The sequence below is a fragment of the Suricata suricatta genome, chromosome 9 (assembly GCF_006229205.1).
Source record: "Suricata suricatta isolate VVHF042 chromosome 9, meerkat_22Aug2017_6uvM2_HiC, whole genome shotgun sequence".
Taxonomy (NCBI): Eukaryota; Metazoa; Chordata; class Mammalia; order Carnivora; family Herpestidae; genus Suricata; species Suricata suricatta.
The window spans coordinates 108,549,725-108,570,052 of NC_043708.1; the positions used below are offsets into that span (position 1 = coordinate 108,549,725).

The window sequence follows — 20,328 nt, forward strand, 5'->3', positions numbered from 1 at the left end:
AGAGACTAGCTTTGTTGATTTCCATCAACTACAAATTGATTTTTCCACCTTTCTGACCAATGTTGTGCATTTCTACAAAGCAATAGCATTCCAAAAATACGAGTATGTTCAGAAAATAGAGTATCTCTTACCAACTTGCTCAAGAATAAAGCCTAAAATTTTGTTCTTATTAGAACAGTAGTTCAGTGAACAACTAAGTTAATGTTTCAAAATACATACTCACCAAATATTGCCTTACTGCCTCAAGAATCAAAATGTTATAAAAAACATATATTTATTTCTTTAAGATCTTGATTTTTATCAATACAATATTGTCAGACCATTTATAGAAAAGTTTAATCCTGGGGCACCTGGGTGGCTCACTCGGTTAAGCTTCCAACTTTGGCTCAGGTCATGTATGATCTCACAGTCTGTGAGGTCAAGCTCTGCAATGGGCTCTATGCTAATAGCTCAGAGCCTGGAGCCTGCTTCAGATTCTGTGTCTCCCTCTCTCTCTCTCTGCCCTTCCCCTACTCCTGCTTTGTCTCGCTCGCTCTCTCTCTCTCTCTCTCTCTCTCCCTCTCCCTCTCCCTCTCCTTTCCCTCTCTCACTCACTCACTCACTCAAAAATAAACATTTTTTTTAAAAGTTTAATCTTAAAAGCTTTCTTAGGGGCACCTGGGTGGCTCAGTTGGTTGAGCATATGACTTCGGCTCAGGTCATGATCTCACAGTTCGTGGGTTCAAGCCCCGCATCAGGCTCTGTGCTAACTGCTAGCTCAGAGCCTGGAGCCTGCTTCTGATTCTGTGTCTCTTTCTCTCTCTGCCCCTCCCCTGTTCACACTCTGTCTCTGTCTCTCAAAAATAAATAAATGTTAAAAAAAAAAAAACATAAAAAAAAGTTTTCTTAGATTTTGGTCCTGTTAAAAAGGTGCCTTAGGGGCGCATGGGTGGCTCGGCTGGCTAAGCCTCTGACTTCGGCTCCGGTCATGATCTCCCGTTCGTGGGTTCGAGCCCTGCATAGGGCTCTGTGCTAACAGCTCAGAGCCTGGAACCTGCTTCCAATTCTGTGTCTCCCTTTCTCTCTCTCTGCCCCTCCCCTGCTCATGCTCTGTCTCTGTCTCAAAAATAAATAAAAAACATTAAAAAAATTATCATTACAAGGTGCCTTAATTCATTATGTGTCAAAAACTATATTGTGCCAAAGACTTCAAGTGGGATTCCTTTTTGTTATGCTGTGAGATAACAATACTAAATTAAAAACTTAAAAAGAATAAGTATTCATGGTAAATTAACTGTTTTATGTAAAATAAAAGTTCAAGTTAGTCATTACTTTGCTGTGTGGCAATTAGATATACAGCAAGTCACTTACTGGTACACCAGTAAAATCTCAGCTATTCTGAATTTTTAGAGAAGTCATTCTAGAAACCAACTTTTCCAACATTGGAATTTCACCTCTTTAAATATTAGAAGTTGTTTTAAAATACTCTGGTTGAAATTATTTCCACAATATATTTTTTTTTCTTATGTTCGTTTATTTTTGAGAGAAAGATAGAGCACGAGCAATGGTAGGACAGAGAGAGAGAGGAGACACAGAATCTAAGTAAGCTCCAGATTCTGAGCTGTCAACACAGACCGTTATGTGGGGCTCAAACCCACAAGCCATGAGATCAAGACCTAAGCCAAAGTTAGATGCTCAACTGACCAAGCCACCCAGGCTGCACCTCCACAATGTATTTCTAACTTTATATCTTTTTAAGCAGACATACTGAATATAATTCACACATTTCTTAAGAATCTGGAATCTTGTCGGGTACCTGGGTGGCTCAATCAGTTAAGCTCTAACTTCGGCTCAGGTCATGATCTCACGGTTCGTGGGTTCGAGCCTCACTCGGGCTCTGTGCTGACAGCTAGCTCAGAGCCTGGAGCCTGCTTCAGATTCTGTGTCTCCCTCTCTCTCTGCCCCTTCCCTGCTTATGCTGTCTGTCTGTCTCTCTCTCTCTCAAAAATAAATAAAACATTTGAAATTTTTTTTAAACCTGGAATCTTGTAGTAAATGTCAATTTTTATATGATAGTGACATTCATAATAACTATGGAAATATATAAGCAAAGTTCTCTGTCCCTATCTCATTATCAGCAGATTGGCTTACTTTTAAGTTTATAGAAAAGCTTTTCATGCTGTCAGCCTAACAACCTACAAATGCTCCTCTGTTCTCCCTGCTGCTTCTAATCCATGTGACCTTAGAAACCAAATACTTATTTGAATTGTCTAAAATAAGACTAACCTCTAAATGAAAGCCTAAGGGATTCTCATACAAGTACAGAAATGTTAACCATACATTTTCATGAGATCTCCATTACCCATTTAGAGACTTTTTCCAAAATAATTTTATGGGGAAAATGTAGGCTTTATAGTCACACAGGGATTCAGAGCCTACTTTTAGCACTGACTAGTTGTACAATCCTAGGTAAATGATAAGCCATCATCCCTAAAAGTTTATATGCTTGTTAAAAGAAATCACCAGGATCACCTAACTCACTGTTGCTATGAAGTTAAATGTGATACTAGATATAAAAAAACAATGACTCTTACAAAGTAGGTACACAATTAAAAGGTCTACTTTCATCTTTGATTTACATAAGTTAATGTGGCAAATTTGCTGAATTTTATCACCTTTTATATAGTCAACAAAATTTTCCATTTCTTTTTCAACATTTTTAAGTTCCCTAGTATCTACATATGGTTTTTTAGTTTCTCCCATCAAACAGCTTCTGAGTATTTTATGCCTTTCTTGTACTCTGTAACGGAGACTTCTCCTGCATAGCCCAAGCAGCTCAAGTCCCTAAGACTGTACTGGAAACATGGAGAAGAATGTACAAACCTAAGTGCTCACACTCTAGATCACAAATAAGCTTTCTAAAGTCAAAGTCTCTGTCTGCTACTTACTAGTACTACTTACTTTGGAGAAAGTTAGTCTAGTTCTCTGAGCCTTAATTTCTTCATATTCAAAAAATAATAACAAAACACCTAGGTGGCTCAGTCAGTTAAGTGTCTGACTCTTGATTTCGGCTCAGATGGTGATCTCACAGTTTGTGAGTTCAAGCCTGCATAGGGCTCTGGGCTGTCAGCCCAGAGCCTGCTTGGAATTCAGTCGCCCTTTTTCTGTACCTTCCTTGTTTGCTCTCTCTCTCAAAATAAACTTAAAAATAAATAGATAAACAAGGAATAGTATCAATCTCCAGTAATATGGCCAATCATTTGGAACAAAGCAATGAGGTTTTCAAAACTAAAAAGCAGAAAATAGAAATTCTGTAAAGTATCAAAAAGCTGACAAGATAGCAGGGAACCAACCATAAGGCTAAAACATACGGGCAGGAATTCAGAGAAGAAAGCAGAGTGCTGAAGTTAAATTAGCAGCTAATCAAAACCAAACTTGGACTTTGATTATCACAGTCTCATAAAGATAGTAGCCAAGCCCAGGGCCCACCCTACGTAGTACGTCTGATAGGACACCCTATACCATACAACTGGAACCCATAATATCAACCAAAGAATACCTGTTCCATTCTAACCCATTCCCTTAGATCTGCAAGGAAAGTTGCTTTGGCACTGAACTACAACAGAAAAGGCAGACTTCCTGTCAAGTTATAACTTCCCAGTAAAGGGCCAGATGTAAGTACTTTAGGCTTTGGAGGCCACAGATCTCTGCAACAACACTCAACACCTTTGTTGTAGCTTGAAAACAGCCACAAAGAAATAAGCATGCTACGTTTCAATAACACTTTATTTATGGGCACTGAAATTTGAATTTCATATAATTTTCACATGTCACAAAATATTATTTTTTTGCCAATCATTTAAAATGTAAAAACCATTCTTAGCTTGCAATCTTACAAAAAACAAGTGGCACAGAGCACACTCTGCCTCAAGTTGTAACCAGAAGACACATCACTCCTAAACTACCGCTAACCCTACACACACAGATCTGTGGCCCTAATTCGCATCACTTGTATGACAAAAAATAAATAAATAAAAATAAAACAGGTTATAGGCATCTAGAACATGCCTGTGCAAATGTCAAAAATAGCGTCCCAAGAAAGGGCATTACTTACACCATGCACAAAGGAAACAAAATACCATGAATGACAACAAGGAAACAAAGGTTAGACAGAACTACAAAAATGTCAGATATTAGAAATGATCATACACAAAACATAAAATAACTGCTTAGGAATGCTGAAAGCAATAAACATGGCTGAAAAAATTTGAAACGAACAAGAACTATACAAAATGACTTGGAAGATTTGGAAAACAACTTATAAAATTGTAAAACACAGTTGAAACTAAAATAAAATGAAACAGTGAAGAAGAAATTACCCCTAATGAAAGAAGAAAAATGTTTTTAAAAAGACCATATAGAGGCACCTGGGTGGCTCACTCGGTTAAGCGTCCGGCTTCGGCTCACGTCATGATGTCACGGTTCATGGGTTAAAGCCCCACATCGGGCTCTGTGCTGACAGCTCAGAGCCTGGAGCCTGCTTCAGATTCTGTATCTCTCTCTCTCTCTCTCTGACCCTCCCCTGCTCCTGCTGTCTCTGTCTTCCAAAAATAATTTAAAAAAAATTTTTTTAAAGATCATGTAAGGAAAAAGTTAACAGACATGTAAATTGGAGACCCAGAAAAGAAAAAAGTACTGAAATTGTAACATCATGTTCTTTGAAAACAAACAGAAATCAGTAATAAAAAAATGACTAGAAGTGACAAATGGTATCCTTCACACCAATATATATCCCATCCCACATATCCCTCTACAATGTAATGTTCACACTATTCCCTGTGTTCTTTCCCCACTGAACTTATTAGATGGACCTTTGTAATGGTCTCCAACAAAATGCAGCAAAGTGAGAGTGAGGCTGTGTGCCTTCTGAGATTAGTTCAAAAACAGTAACATGGCTGCTACCTAGCATTTTCTTTCTCAGGAATTCCAGTGGTCATAATATAACAACATTTTAAAAGCTCCATAGAAAAATCCACATGGAAAGGAACTGAGGTAGAACTGCCAAGCTGAACTGCTCCTGAATTCCTGACACACAAAAACTGTAAATGGTAATAAACCACTATGTTCTGGGCTTAACTTGTTATACCACAATAGATAACATACAAGAAAATCTTCGTAAGAGTTGTAATTTTTAAAACACAGTCTTAAATAAACCATTTGACAAATAAGTAAAAAATATTTTGAACTAGACTATAACAAGATATTTGTGAGATGCAGCTAAAGCAATATTTGACAGGGAAATTTATAACCCTAAATAGGTATAACAAAAAAAGGGGGGGAGGATTGCCTATTAAAGAAAATAGGAAAAGAACAGCAAAATAAACCTAAGACAAGTATGGGAAAATAATAGAAATGAGAAATAAAAGAAAATATGTATTAGAAAGGTCCAACAAAGACAGAAGTTGGGTCTCTGAAAAAATTGTAACTGGCCAATCCTCTGGAAAGAATGATGAGTAAAAAAAAAAAAAAAAAAAAAAAAAGAGAGAAAGGGATCAGAAATGACAATGGGGGCAAAAACTACCAATGCTACAAACATTACAACAAAGACGATTTTTTAAAATACAGATGAAATTGGAAAAAATCCAAAATATATATATAACTTAGCAAAACTTACTCAAGATACAGAAAATTTAAACAGTCCTACTGAAAAACAATGACTCTAATAAAAAATCTTTCCACAAAAAAAAACTCCAGAGCTTCACCAGCAAGTTCTCCCCAAATACTCAAAGAATTTTAAATTCTTCCCAATTCATTTTACGAAGGTGACATAACTCTGAAACCAAAAATCCTGGCAAGGACCAAATTAGAGAAATCTTAAGCCAATCTTACCCCTGAACTGGTATGCAAAAATTACAAAGAAATACTAACAAACAAAAACCAGCATTACAATATGCTATAATCAAGTTGGGCATATCCCAGGAAAGCAAAGACAAATCCAGTATTAATATCAGTTAATATAATCAACCATACTTTAAGAAATCCATAAAAAATCAGTATTTATTCATGTCTTAAAAAGAGTCTTGTAAACTAAGAACTGAGGAACTTCCTTAATTTGATACAAAGTACCTACAAAAATCTACAGCATACTTAATGGGGAAAGCCTTAACATTTTTCCTTTGAGATCAGGAACAAGATAAGGATGGCCACTATCTACTTCTATCAACATTATACTGGTGATCCTAAGCAGCATAGGAAACCAAGAAGAAAATAATAAAGGCATTAGAAACAAAAAATAGGTAAAAGAAATAAGGTTTAGAAACATGAAATAAAACTGTTATTATCTGCATATGACATAATTGTATATATTGAAAATGTGAAAGAATCTATAAACTCTTGTTAATTTCATAAAATAACAGGTACAAACTGAAGATCTAAACAAAAAGAAGACATACAGATGGCCAACAGACACAGGAAGAGATGTTCAACATACTAATCATCAGAGAAATGCAAATCAAAACACAATGATGTATCACCTTATACCTGTCAGAATAGCTAAAATAAAAAAGACAAGAAATAAGTGCTAGAAAGGATGCAGAGAAAAGAACCCCCCCATACACTGCTGGTGGGAATCTAAATTGATTTAGCCATTGTAGAAAACAGTATGCAGGTTCCTCAAAAAATTAAAAATAGAAATACCACATGATCCAGGGGCACCTGGGTAGCTTAGTCAAGCATCCAACTCATTTTCTGCTTGAGGTCGTGATCTCATGATTTATGGGATAGAGCCCTGCGTGGGGCTCTGCACTAACAGCATGGAGCCTGCCTAGGATTTTGTCTGCCCCTCCCCGACATGCCGTGTAAAGCACAGGCTTGCCTACTCGCTTGCTCTCTCTCTCTCTCTCTCTCTCTCTCTCTCTCTCAAAATAAATAAACTTAAAGAAAAGAAAGAAAGACCATATGATCTAATAATTCCACTACTGGGTATTTACCCAAAGAAAACAAAAACACTAGTTTAAAAAGATATATGCACCCCCAATGTTTAGTGTAGCATTGTTTACAGTGGCCAGGGTACAGAAGCAACCTAAGTGTTCATGAATACATGAGTGGATAAAGAAGATGTGGTATATATAAGCAATGGACTATTACTCAGCCATAAAAAAGAATAAGATCTTGTCATGTGCAAAAAAATGGATGGGCTTAGAGAGCATCATGTAAGTAAAATAAATCAGAGAAAGGCAAATATCACATGACATCACTTATATGTAGAATCTAAAAAAAAAAAAAAAAACAGAGACAAAAGCTGAAACAGACCCATAAATACAGAGAACTGGTGCTTGCCAGAGGGAGGGGGCTTAGACGATGCACAAAGTAGGTGAAAGGAAGTGGGAGGTACAGCCTTCCAGTTACAGAATGAATAAGTCACTGAGATGAAAGGTACAGCATAGGTAATCTAAAGAAAAAAAAGAAACAGATACCAGTTGATATTAGTTTCATATTTCTATATGCCAGTAATAATTAGTAAATAATATTTTAAAGATACCACTACTTAAAATTATATTAGAAAATATGAAATGCTCAAGAATCTAATAATGGGCAAAACATATACTGAAAAAATGAGACTTAATATTATGAATCAACACAGAAATGGAAAGATATCCATGTTTACAGACTGGAAGACTCAACATTGGAAAAATGCCAGTTCCCCCCAAATTACTCCAAAGAGTCTATAAAAATCCTGAATGTTATTTTTACACTGAATTATTTGGTGTGTGTCTGTCTGTGTGGAATTTGACAACATGATTCTAAAATACATATGAAAGTGCAGTGGGCCAGAAACAGCCAAGACTCTCCTGAAGAACAAGCACAATGTAGAAGACTTGCTTTACCAGATACCAAAACTTAAAAAGCTATCAAGTGGTCAAGAGTATGTTACAAGTACAGGAACAGACCAATAAATAGAACAGAGGAACAAATCCAGAAACAAACCTACATAAATATGGATACTGACATATGGATATATGTCAGAAGTGGCATTGAGATCAGTAGAAAAGATGAACTGTTCAAAATCAATGCTAGGACAATCAAGTATCCATTTGGCGTGGGAAAGAATGAAACTGGACCTCACATTATACACAAAGTCTATTCCAAATAAAGACCAAATTTGTGAAAGGTTAAAACTTGAAAGCTCTTAGTAGATCATATTCAAGGACATCTTTAACATAGCCTAGGAAAGGGTTTCTTTAAAAGGATTCAAAAAGTACTAGCCAAAGTTGATAAATTAAACTATGTTAAAACTAAGAAATTCTACTGATCAACAAAGCACCACAGAGAGTAAACTAACAAGCCAAAAACAAATACTTGTAACAGATATAACTAAGGACCAGTCTCCAACACACAGAATTCCTAAAAATCAGTAAGGAAAGCAGAAACCACCTAATAGGAAAAAATTGGGTCAATACCTTGACCAGACACATCATATGAAGAAAACTCATATGGGGGCATCTGGGTAGCTTAGTCAGTTAAGTGTCTGGCTCATGATTTTGGCTCAGGGTGTGATCTCACAGTTCATGGATTCAAGCCCCTTATGGGGCTCCAAGCTGACAGCACAGATTCTGCTTGGGATTCTCTCTCCCTCTCTCTCTGCCCCTTCCTACCCTAAAAATAAATAAACTTTAAAAAAAAAGAGAGAGAGAGAACTCAAATCTATGAAAAGATGTTCAACTTCATTAGCCATCAAGGAAATGCGAATTAAAATCATGGCATACCATACACCCTTAGCACTAATAAAAATTATTATTCTGACAATATCAAGTGTTTAAAATGTAGAGCAATGGAGGGGCAACTGCTGGCTCTATCAGTGGAGCATGCAACTCTTGATTTGAAGCCATGGGTTCAAGCCCCACACTGGCTGTAGAGATTACTTAAAAATAAAATCTTATAAAAAAAAAAGCAAAGGGAACTTACATATTGTGTCGGAGGAAGTATAAATTAAAATAATTCTGAAAAACACTCTGCCATTATCAAAGTTGAACATGAGCATACCTCACAACCTAGCAATTCCATTCCTACAAACTCTAAAGAAACATTTACACACTTGAAATATGAAATAGGTTAGAAGAGCACTCACCCCAAATTGTTTATATAAGAGAAAGGAAATGAAATCAAGTCAAATGTCCATCAAATATAGAGTGAACAGAATGAAATGAATAGGGTGGCTCGGTCAGTTAAGCATCCAACTCCTGATCTCAGCTCAGGTCACAATCTCATGGGTCGTGTGACTGAGCCCCCAAGACAGTCTCTGCACTAATATTCCTCCCATTCATGCTCTTCCCTCCGGTCAAAATAAATAAACTTTAAAAAAAAACTAGAATGAATAAACTGTAGTGTAATCATAAAACAGAATACTTGACCACAGTGAAATCAAATGAACTATGGCTAACTACAACAACCTGAAACTAATTTGACAAACTCTGAGCTAAATTTTTTTTTTTTGAGAGAGAGAGAAAGAGAGAGATGAGAGCAAACCTGAGCACAAGTGGGGAAGGAGCAAAGGGGGAAAAACTGAGAGGGAGAGAGAAAGAGAATCTTAAGCAGGCTCCGCACTCACCATGGAGCCTGATGCAGGGTTAAATCCCATAGGATCATGACCTGAACTGAAATCAAGAGTCAGACACTCAACCAATGAGCCACCCAGGCACCCCTGAACTAAATTTTTTAAATCACATAAAATACTACATGAAGTTCAAAAACAAGAAAAACTAAACTATATTGTTTATGAATATATAAGCTGAGATTCAAAATTACGAAGCAAAGCAAGAAAATGATCATCAAAAAGTTAGGGTATTAAATATTAAAAAGGGAAGGGAGAGGTAATCCTGCTTTGTGGCCCTGGGTGATGACAACACAAATATTTACTTTACAATTTCCTTTAAATTGCAAGTTTTATTCACTTTCCTGTATATATGAATAAAAGAGAAAGTAACAACTACATACCACTGCTGTAGTAATTTAATACAATAAAGCAACTTATAGGGTGCAGAGTACCTGGGTGGCTCAGTACGTTAAGCACCTTACTTCGGCTCAGGTCATGATCTCACTGCTCCTGAGTTCCAGCCCCACACAGGGCTCTGTGCTGACAGCTCAGAGACTGGATTCTGCTTCAGATTCTGTCTCCCTCTCTCTGCCCCTCCCCCGTGTGCATGCTCGCTCTCTCTCTCTGTCTCTCTCTCTCAAAAATAAATAAAACATTAAAAAAATTTTTAAGAACAATAAAGCAACCTATGTAAGTCTGGTACCTAGTGTGCATTCAAAAAAAAGGCTACTATAATTATATTATTTTTGGTATCCTCCAAAGTTGTTTATGGTACTCAAAATTTTTGTTCAGTAATTGAAACATTCAGATGGTAAATACACTCACCATGGTGAGCACTGCCTAATGGGTAACTGTATAGAACTGTGGATCCCCTATGCTGTACACATGAAACTAACATAACATTGTATATTAACTATCCTTCAATTAAAAAAAAAAAAACATTAAATGAAACAAATTACTTTCAAGCACTGGAGTAAAAGAAAATTTAGACCTAAATGGTTAGGTTCCCTAACTCCCAATTTCCAGTTCTCAAGTCCCAGCGCTTGAATTCCTTCTGTCCTAATAGGTGCCCTTCCCTCTCCCTTTGGTATTCTTGATCCCTTCCTCTTTATTTATACTCAGAATATACATCCTACTATACGTCAGACTATAAGCAACTGTCATGAAATGCTTGGAATCCCAACCTGAGAGATTTAAGACAGAAAAGAAGAAGAAATGCTAAAGTTAGGGAGGGGGAAGTTGTAGAAAAAAACGGTAAAGACAAACTTGAGTTATGCTTAGATGAAAACTCCCAGAACATCAGGTTTTTAGTTCCAATGCTTTAAAAGAAGCCAAGACACAGCAGGAGAAAAAGCAAGTAAATCATCTCTTGTCTGACCCTGGTATCATACAACAGTAAAAGCAGGTTAACAGTGATACCAATGACCTAATACACAAGGGGAAGAAAGTGTACTATGTCCCAAAATATATCTACTTATCCTGAAATTCTCTTAACAACAACAACAAAACACAACAAAGCCCACTCAAACTGTAGGCTCTCTGAAACAAATCAACTCCTTCTCAATTACTTGGGGAAGAAACTTTATTTTTTAATTAATTTATTCCATATATATTACTTATTCAAAGTCCAAGAAATTAAACACAAATATCCATCAGATCCAGATTCATTAATAAAATTATGGTATATCAGCAGAGCAGAATATTATGTCTCCATGAGAAAGATCTGAATGTACCAATATGGAGAGCGCTCCAGAATATATTAAGTGGAGGGGGGAAAAAAGCCACAGAACAGTATATAGATACAAACAACAATGCACAAATGCACACACATATACCCCTTTGGCATATGAAGGGAGAATACACACATACATCTTATTTTTTGAAAGAGAAAAATTACTGGAATGACTGATCAAAAACTCACAAAAAGGTTACCTTTACAGGAGCAAGGAGGAAACAGAATAGGAGAGACAGGAATAAAATTAGATTTCTATATATGACTTTTCATTTGATTTCTCCTTTTGAACAATATGTTACATATATTCAAAGATTAACACTAAAAAAAAAACCAGAGGAAGCAAACCTTAAAATGAAAAACAAATATATATCTATCAAATTGGTAACAATCACACGAGAAAATCATGATTTCAAGTGACTTTTAAATACAGTACTAACAATAAGTATATCCTTATTGGGATACATTCTAAGGACAAAATGAAATGCAAAAAATCTTAAACTTCACTGAGATTTATTTATCTTTAAACTACTTAAGGTGCACTTTAAATATATACATATACATAAAGGTTAAGAAAAACCAAGATTTTCAATGTAAAAGAGATTAAACTTTAAAAAAAGATGAAGAAAGAAACCCTACGACATTATAAATTTGAATTAGAGTTATCAATATGACCTCATGCTTTCTTTCCCCTCCAAACAAGGCAAGGCCTAGTAGTGACAGCCCCATAAAAAGGAGCATATGTAGACTGGTTTCTAAATATCATCCTCCACTATAAGGAGACAGAGCATCTTAGAGAAATTGCTGATTGCAGCCTAAGGCAGGAAAAGTCCATGGAGCCAAGGTATCTTATAGTGAAAAGTAAGGACTCACTCAATGACTAATAATGCATTTATGCAAAAAGAACTGAGGGGTATTCTTGGAGAGGCATACTTGGAGGGGCTTCCAATGCCATTATTTGAGAACATGTGAACACCAAAAAGAACAATGTCTGTAACTTATTATAATACAACAAAGAAAAGTCCAAACGATCATACTCGTTTGTCATCATTGTAATTAACTAAAAGACCAACTCTTCACTCTGAAAATGAGATGAGAAAGAATTAAGCATTTATTTACTCTGCCCTTTAGGTAGAACTATAGTTCACTCCCAATTGATGGAAGGTTATAAAGCTCTTGTTAACTACAGAATAATAGCAATAAGTGTTAAAGAATTACAGAATTAGAAAAATCACTGATTTTCAACTTCCAGTTAAATAACTGAATTGCCTAAGGTTCAACAAAGGATGCTAAAATTATTAGGTAAAGGATACTGAATAATGGAATTTTTTATGGTACCACAGTATCACCCCCAGAGTACTGTACTTGATCATAGCAAGAAAATTACACTTCTACAGTGGAGAGTCAACAAACATCAACCTTAAACTTCATAATACTTATATCACTAATAGTGACATTATGTACCTCCCATAATACGTAACATGAAATAGAATATCATCTATGAAGTATTCTTGCCAAAACTTTTTTAATTTTTTTAATGTTTTATTTATTTTTGAGACAGACATAGCATTAGCAGGGAAGGGGCAGAGAGAGGGAGACACAGAATCTCAAGCAGGCTCCAGGCTCTGAGCTTGCTGTCAGCACAGAGCCTGACACGGGGCCTGAACCCACATACTGCGAGATCATGACCTGAGCCAAAGCCGGATGCTTAAGCAATTGAGCCACCCAGGCACCCTGCCAAAACTTTTTTAACATACATCTACTCAAGCCTTTAAAATATAACTTCCAGTTTACAAGATATACAATGAAAAAGGAATACATTAAAAGCACAAAGAGACAATTAGATTAACTCTAGAAAACAGGCCATTCTACAAAAAATGTCAATTATCACGAGAAAGAAGAGTGGAGGAAGGAACTTTTCTAGATTAAAAGAGATTAAAAAGATAATCAAATGCAATGCAAAAATCTTGACTGAATTCTGGTTTGAATAAACCATTTTATGGAACAAATGGGAATAATTTAAATATAGACTAAATATTAAATGCTATTAGAAAATAGCTTATTCTTCTAGGTGTTGGTAATGGCACTGTGGTGACGTGAAGAATATCTATTATCTTTTTTTTTTTAAGTTTTATCTAAGTAATCTCTACACCCAACATGGCACTCTCAACCCAGAGATCAAAAATCACATGCTCTTCCAACAGTGCCAGCCAGGCACCCCAAGAATATCTATTTTCTCAGGAGATATATGCTGAAGTATTTTGAGGTAAACATCATAATAGTCAATAGCTTTCAAAAAGTTCAGTAGAAGTATACACATGTACATATGTATAAAGAACAATAAAGTAAATACAGATGGCCATTGATAACTTGAATCTAGATGGCAGACATATGAATGCTCTTTGTTCTAATCATTTAATTTTTCAATATTTTCTAAGTTTTTTATTATTTAAAAAAGAGGGGAGAGGTTGGAAGAGAATCAAAACAAGGTAGAGTTTCAAAAGAAAGTAAGGAAAAAATACCATCTAAAAGTCATTTATAAACACATATCCATATAGTCATCTGAAGAACTATCTCCCTTATATTTAAAAAAGGGGGGAAGGGCACCTGGGTGGCTCAGGACTGACTCCAGCTGAGATGATGATCTCATCGTTCATGAGTTCAAGTCTCCCAATGGCTCTGTGCTGAGAGCTCAGAGTCTGGAGCCTGCTCCAGATTCTGTCTCTCCATGTCTCTCGAGTCTCTCTCTGCCCCTCCCCCACTAGTGGGGCTCTGCGCTCTCGCTCTCAAATATAAACATTAAAAAAACTTTTTTAAGAAAAAAATCCAGAGATTACTCAGCCCCACTATCATCTGATCAATATCAGTAAACAGATTTCAAACAAATACTTACACATTACAAACAGCAATAGTACTACAATCTGTCAATGATTTAAGGAATGTTTGTCATTGGCAAACAGAACATTTTCTTAGGTATCATAATACACTGAATTAAAATACATTCTAACATCCATTAAACATATAGTAAGAAATCAAGAAAAGCATTTCTTTGAAATTTCTTGAATTCAAAAATATGATCATAGTTGAAAGACAGCTAGCTATCTAAGTTTTACTGCTATTAGCAGCAAACTTCAATTAGCCATTTAATTCTGAATGCCACACAATGAAATTCTTTAAATTCGTGACCTCATACTTAAATATAACAAGAAATAGGCATATATGCAGGAGAAAAGGAAAACTTGTTGTATATCAACTATATGTCTAGTGTTTTACACAAAGTTTTTTTTTTAACTCTAATGATAATCTTGTGTCAAGTAAATTATTTCCAATTTGAGAGATGAACATTCTTAAAGCTCAGAAATGTTAAGTGACTTGCCTATAAATGACAGCTTATAAACGATGAGGCTGGAAACTGAATTGAGGTCATTGGAAATCCAGGTTTGAAAGTCCATATTCTTTCCACTTAATTGGTCTTAATGGACTTAATATTTACAGATAGAAAACCCCATCTAAGAAAACAGTATGTTTAAAAGAATACCTTCATATTCAAAGAGCTACATAATGTCAAAGAAAAATCAAAACTGACAAAAAGAAAAAATACACTCTAAAATTACTACTGGTTGTAAAAAAAAAAAAATTTAGCAAGCCAGCTGTCTATGACATAGGACAGCTAGTACTTTCCTCACTGTACATGTAAAATTACACTCCAGTTGCCCGCTGGATGACCCCACTGCCGAAATATGCTAACAACATAATTCACATTAAAACTCAGAGGCTAAACACCATTTGGAAAGTGCTTTACATGTTTACTATACACATCTTCAGCAAGTTCACCATTCAAAATTAATAGGCTATTTTCAATAAATATTCTTTGATCTATGATACCATTTTCTGCCACTCTGAAATACTATTAAACTTATAAATAAAATTTACTTAAATATGAATATCCCACAACTGAATATTAGAATATTAGTAGAATGTGATTTTAAATTTGTTGCATATAAATATGAAAAATTACATTTCTGTAATATAACAAATTATGTTTGTTCTTTCTATAGGATCACAATCCCAATACCTATGTCTCTTATATGTCTAAAGATACACAAAAAATATGTAGAAAATCTGTACATTAAAAGAGTTTTCCCACTTAAAATTAAATAAGGTGGTTTACGGAGTTGTAGAGATATTCGGCATCTTACTATGGGTGCTCATTACACTGGTGTGCCTACTCAGGGAAATTCACTTAGGATCTGTGTACTTCTTCATATACTTTATAATTTATTTTTAAAAAATAAATACACACACACACACTTTTTTTTTTTAATCCCCAATCTAAAAGCCTTCCTACCTATATAGTAGGGATAAAAAAGAAGTTAAAGCCCAGTGAAGAAAATAGACAAGTAATTAGGAATTTCATTTGAGAGCTATGATAAAAGCAAGCACTACACAGGAGCACACAGGAGCAGCATCTTACTCAACCTAAAAGAAGTAAAAGAAAGCTTCCTGAAGATATACCTGAAGTGAATCCTGACGGTCAAATAGGAATTAGCCAAGCAAAAAATGGGTGAAGGGAAAGACATAAAAGGAAGAGAGATGCAAAGACAAGAGAAAAAGCACCTTATCTGAACAGAAGCCTAAGTTCAATAAGGGTGGATCAAAGAATTTAAGAGAGCATGGGAGGTAAGCCTAGAAAAGTGACAGGTCATAAAGAATCTCACATACATGCTATGCTACAGTTAAGCTTTATCCTGGACACTGAAGATCTTTCAATAGGAAAGGACATGATCAGGTTGGTATTTGTACTATAAATGTCAACTATAGTGTCTGCCATGCTTGTAATCCCATTTTGTGAGAAATTAGGCCCCATGCTTTTCACCATTATGATCCTGCCCCACATGCACAAAGAAACACATGGCCAACACTAAATGGCCAGGAGTGATCACATGACCAAAGTACCCAAGCTTACTAGCAACCCATGAGAAAATGAGCTGAGCCCAATAGATTGTTTCTTAGAAATTCAAACCAGAAAATTCTAGGGAAAAGGAAGAAGTTAACAAATAGCTCAAGTTAAAATGCTGGCACAGGAATGACACAGTAGTTATAAGGAGGCAGAAGTTAGGAATAAAGGGAAGCTGTGAGATAGAGGAGGAAAAACTGGAAAGAAAAAAATAGAGAAATAGTAATCTAAATAGCTAAGACACATTAACCATAGAGCACTAGAGTGAAATCTGTATTTTCCTGCCTCTAGCTTTATTTGTTAAACTCCTGTTCTTCTTGAGACCAAGTTGTTTAACTTTTCCTAGGTTCCCTTCTGTATGTTTCCTTTTAAATAGCACTCCGCTACTTACTGTGACTTGAGTCTCTTCTTTGCAAATGAAAACAGCCTAAAAGAGTATTTTAGAACACCTAATCTGGCAGCAGTGCAGAGAATGAACTGGAGGGTAGGTCAAAACAAGAGGCAGAAAAGAGAAAGCAACAAGACCACTTAGAAAGCATTACAGGGGGCGCCTGGGTAGCTCAGCTGGTTAAGTGTTCAACTTCGGCTCAGGTCATGATCTCACGGTTCCTGGGTTCGAGCCCCGCATCAGGCTCTGTGCTGAATGCCTGCTCAGAGCCTGGAGCCTGCTTTGGATTCTGTCTCCTTCTCTCTCTGCCCCTCCCCCACTCACACTCTGTCTCACTCTCTCAAAAATAAATACACATAAAAAAATTTTTTTAAGAAAGCATTACAGGAGCATGAGACATTTTTGGTTAAAATAAAATAGAAACAACAAAAATAACAATCTGAAATATCATGAGGGAGAACGTGGAGGACTTAGTGACGCTGGTAATAAGGTACCGACGATGATTCACAAGTTCCTGAAGACTTCTGGAGGAGAGAGTGGTCCGATTTATCAAGATAGAAAATAAAAAAATTTTGTTGAAGTTTGTCTCCCTCTACCCCTCCTTTTTAGAAGGAAGAAAAGCAGAGAAGAGTTTTATTTTGCATACATTTGAAGTGCTTGTGAAATGTGAATCCAAGTAGATATGTCCATTGGCAGTGATTCATAGGGAAAGGTCAGAGATCTATACAGCAGCTCTAGACTTAGAAATACATAAAGTCAGAGTGCATAGATGGCTCAGTTGGTTGAGTGTCTGTCCGACTTCAGCTCAGGTCATGATCTCATAGTTCATGGGTTCAAACCCCACCTGGAGCTCTGTACTGACAGCTCAGAGCCTAGAGCCTGCTTATAATTCTGTCTCTCTTTCTCTTTGCCCCTCCCCCACTCACAATCACTGTCTCTCTCAAAAATGAACAAACCTTTTAAAACAAAAGTTGATATTAGATTTTAAAACATGACTCAAATTTTTTGACTAATATTTAAATTAAGCTAATATAACTAAAAAATCATGCAAACTAAGAAATTTAATATTCTTGGTAAACCGTATTTTCAAACATCCAACTCTTCTCTACATAAAAGACTGAACAAACCTCTACAATAGTAAAACTCAATGATTAGAAAAGATGAGTTTATAGTAGTAATTTCTACTAAGGTTTTACTTTTTTTAAAAAATCTAATGTTACTCCCATTTCCCTCATAAACTATATGACACTAACATAAACTAAGGGGAAAAACTATTAAATCATATTAGACAGTGAACCTCACTATTGAACTTAAACCATAATAAGATTTTATTAAGAATTTAATCACTTGGGGCACGTGGGTGACTCAAGTCAGTTGAGTGTCCAACTTTGGCTCAGGTCATGATCTCACACAGTTCATGAGTTCAAGCTGGACCAGCATCAGCCTCTGTGCTGACAATTCAGAGCCTGGAGCCTGCTTCAGATTCTTTGTCTGTCTGTCTGTCTGTCTGTCTGTCTCTCTCTCTGTTTCTCCCTTGCTTGTGGGCTCTCTCTCTCTCAAAAATAAGTAAACTTTAAAAATATTAATCACTTACTTTACTAGCTTTAGACATTCAACTCTACCTGTAATGTAAATGTTGAATTTCTGTCCTATCATCTTTTCTCTTCTTGTTTACACCTTTTGCCCCCCAAATCCTTTACTATCAGTCCAGAATTTGAAAATGAGCTTAAGACACAAATCCAGCTGCCTCCTGGCCATCAACATCTGACAGAAGTATAATCACCCAAATCCAACCTGTCACAAATAAATTCTTTTTTGACAAAAATAAAAATCCCTTTCCTCCTATCAATTCCCACTTCAATGAAAGGCACAAGTAAAAAACTTAAATCTTCCATGAACCTTCTCCCTAATCCCAAATCCAAAGAAACTACCAAGTCCTGTCTACTACCAATACCTAAATCCAGACTCACTATCATTTGCCTATATTTTTGCCCTTAGCCTTAAACTACCCTTTAATCCACCCTCCTCACTGCAGCCAGTGACCTTTTAAAAATGCAAATCTGATCATTTCAGTCCCCTACTTCATATCTTTCAATAACTTATTTGAGAAATATTATAATCACCATCAAAGCTAATGAGTCACTCCATGAAAGCTCAGAGGTTTATTAAGAACTTTAGTTATATCCTTTTTTATAGGTTCAATACAAAGGAGTCACCAGGAAATTTTTTTTAATCCTGATAATTATTTACAACATACATGTAACAGCTAATACATTTAAAATAAAAGCAAACAGCATTGTTTGTAAAAGCAAAGACTAAAAATAATCTCAAGATCATAAAAAGAGAATACTATCCAGCCCATGAATGGCATTTCCATATGTACTCTCAATGAATGAGCTCTAGGCTCTACTATTGAGTGAGGGGCAGGGGAAAGGTATAGAGTGTACAGTATGCAAGCATTCGTCTGTGGTGCATTTTAAGAATATATTTGAGAATATAAATTTTAAAAATCACAGGAAGGACCCACATAAAGATGGAAATAGTGGTTGCCTCTAAAAAGTAAAAACAGGTGGCTGGAGAATAAAGGGGGAAGAGAAACTTTTTACTGCATACTCTTTAGAACCTTCTGACTTGTATACTATATCTAGTTATTACCTATAATTCTAATATTATTTTCTTCCTCCTCAGTTTCACAGACACAAAAAAAAATTTTTAAGTACTAACTACAAAAACTTCACTATACTTCATCCCTATACTAAAACGAGGTACTGATCATTTAATGTATCATTACATTTCCTTCTTGACAACTCAGGAACTTCCACAAACTCAACTCAACTTCCACAAACAAGAATTTTATTCCTTTTTTCACTACTGCTGAGAAGGCTGTTGGTAATGACACCAGTCAACATTGCACGATAACCGTACTTGCTCCTTAGTAAAGAAACAGCATTAGGTAGCAGAAAATTATTACTAAATCGACATTAAAGTCTTCAGGGATTAAGGAAAGCTACAAGTCTTATTTTTCCAGCAAATTCAAAATATGCATTAAAAAAACAATCCTATCACTCAAAAACAGACAAAAACGGAGTGGGGGGCAAAAATCTTCAGGAAAGGGAAGGAAGCAAGTGATACTACAGGGAGACACAGTCATATCCCTTAGTGTAACGTGATTTAATTCTTACAGAGGCCCTAAATGTCAGATCTGGACTACCTCACACGTTCCACAGAAGGGACAAGATAGGAAAAAGGCCGTATGACCTTATATTAGCGCACACACCCTGCCTTGGGCTTCCTGCACTCTTCCCAGTCCCTGCCTCCTTTGGGTGTCAGTTGGTCCCCTTAAATCCCACCGGGGGGGTGGGGGGTGGCTACAGTAGGTAAGCAAACCCCCCTTCAGGATTTAAACGCAAAACCCTTTCAGCCAAAGAAGAGAAAGATAACAAGGTCTGCCTGAGAGAAAGACTGGGGGAGAGACTGTCTGATGGTGTCTACAGAGGGGCTGACACCAGATCCACTGGGAGGAGAGAGCATCAAGAAACAGACTATCCAAAAGGCGAGGAGGGTAGGGGTGACTGGAAGCGAGCAGGGAAGGGTCCGCGGGCAGGGGATGGGCTGCGAGGTCGGCAGGGTTAGCAGGGTTAAGGGTCGGCCGCGCCTGGGTCTCAGAGGAACTGTGACCG

The 20,328-nt window shown here is 36.3% G+C and overlaps 1 protein-coding gene across 1 annotated transcript in view; it reads right to left on the minus strand.

Moving 5' to 3' along the window:
* The window catches only part of MYO9A (myosin IXA), a 269,955-nt gene that overhangs the window by 248,914 nt on the left and 713 nt on the right, over positions 1 to 20,328 (minus strand). The gene's annotated exons all lie outside the window — the stretch shown is intronic.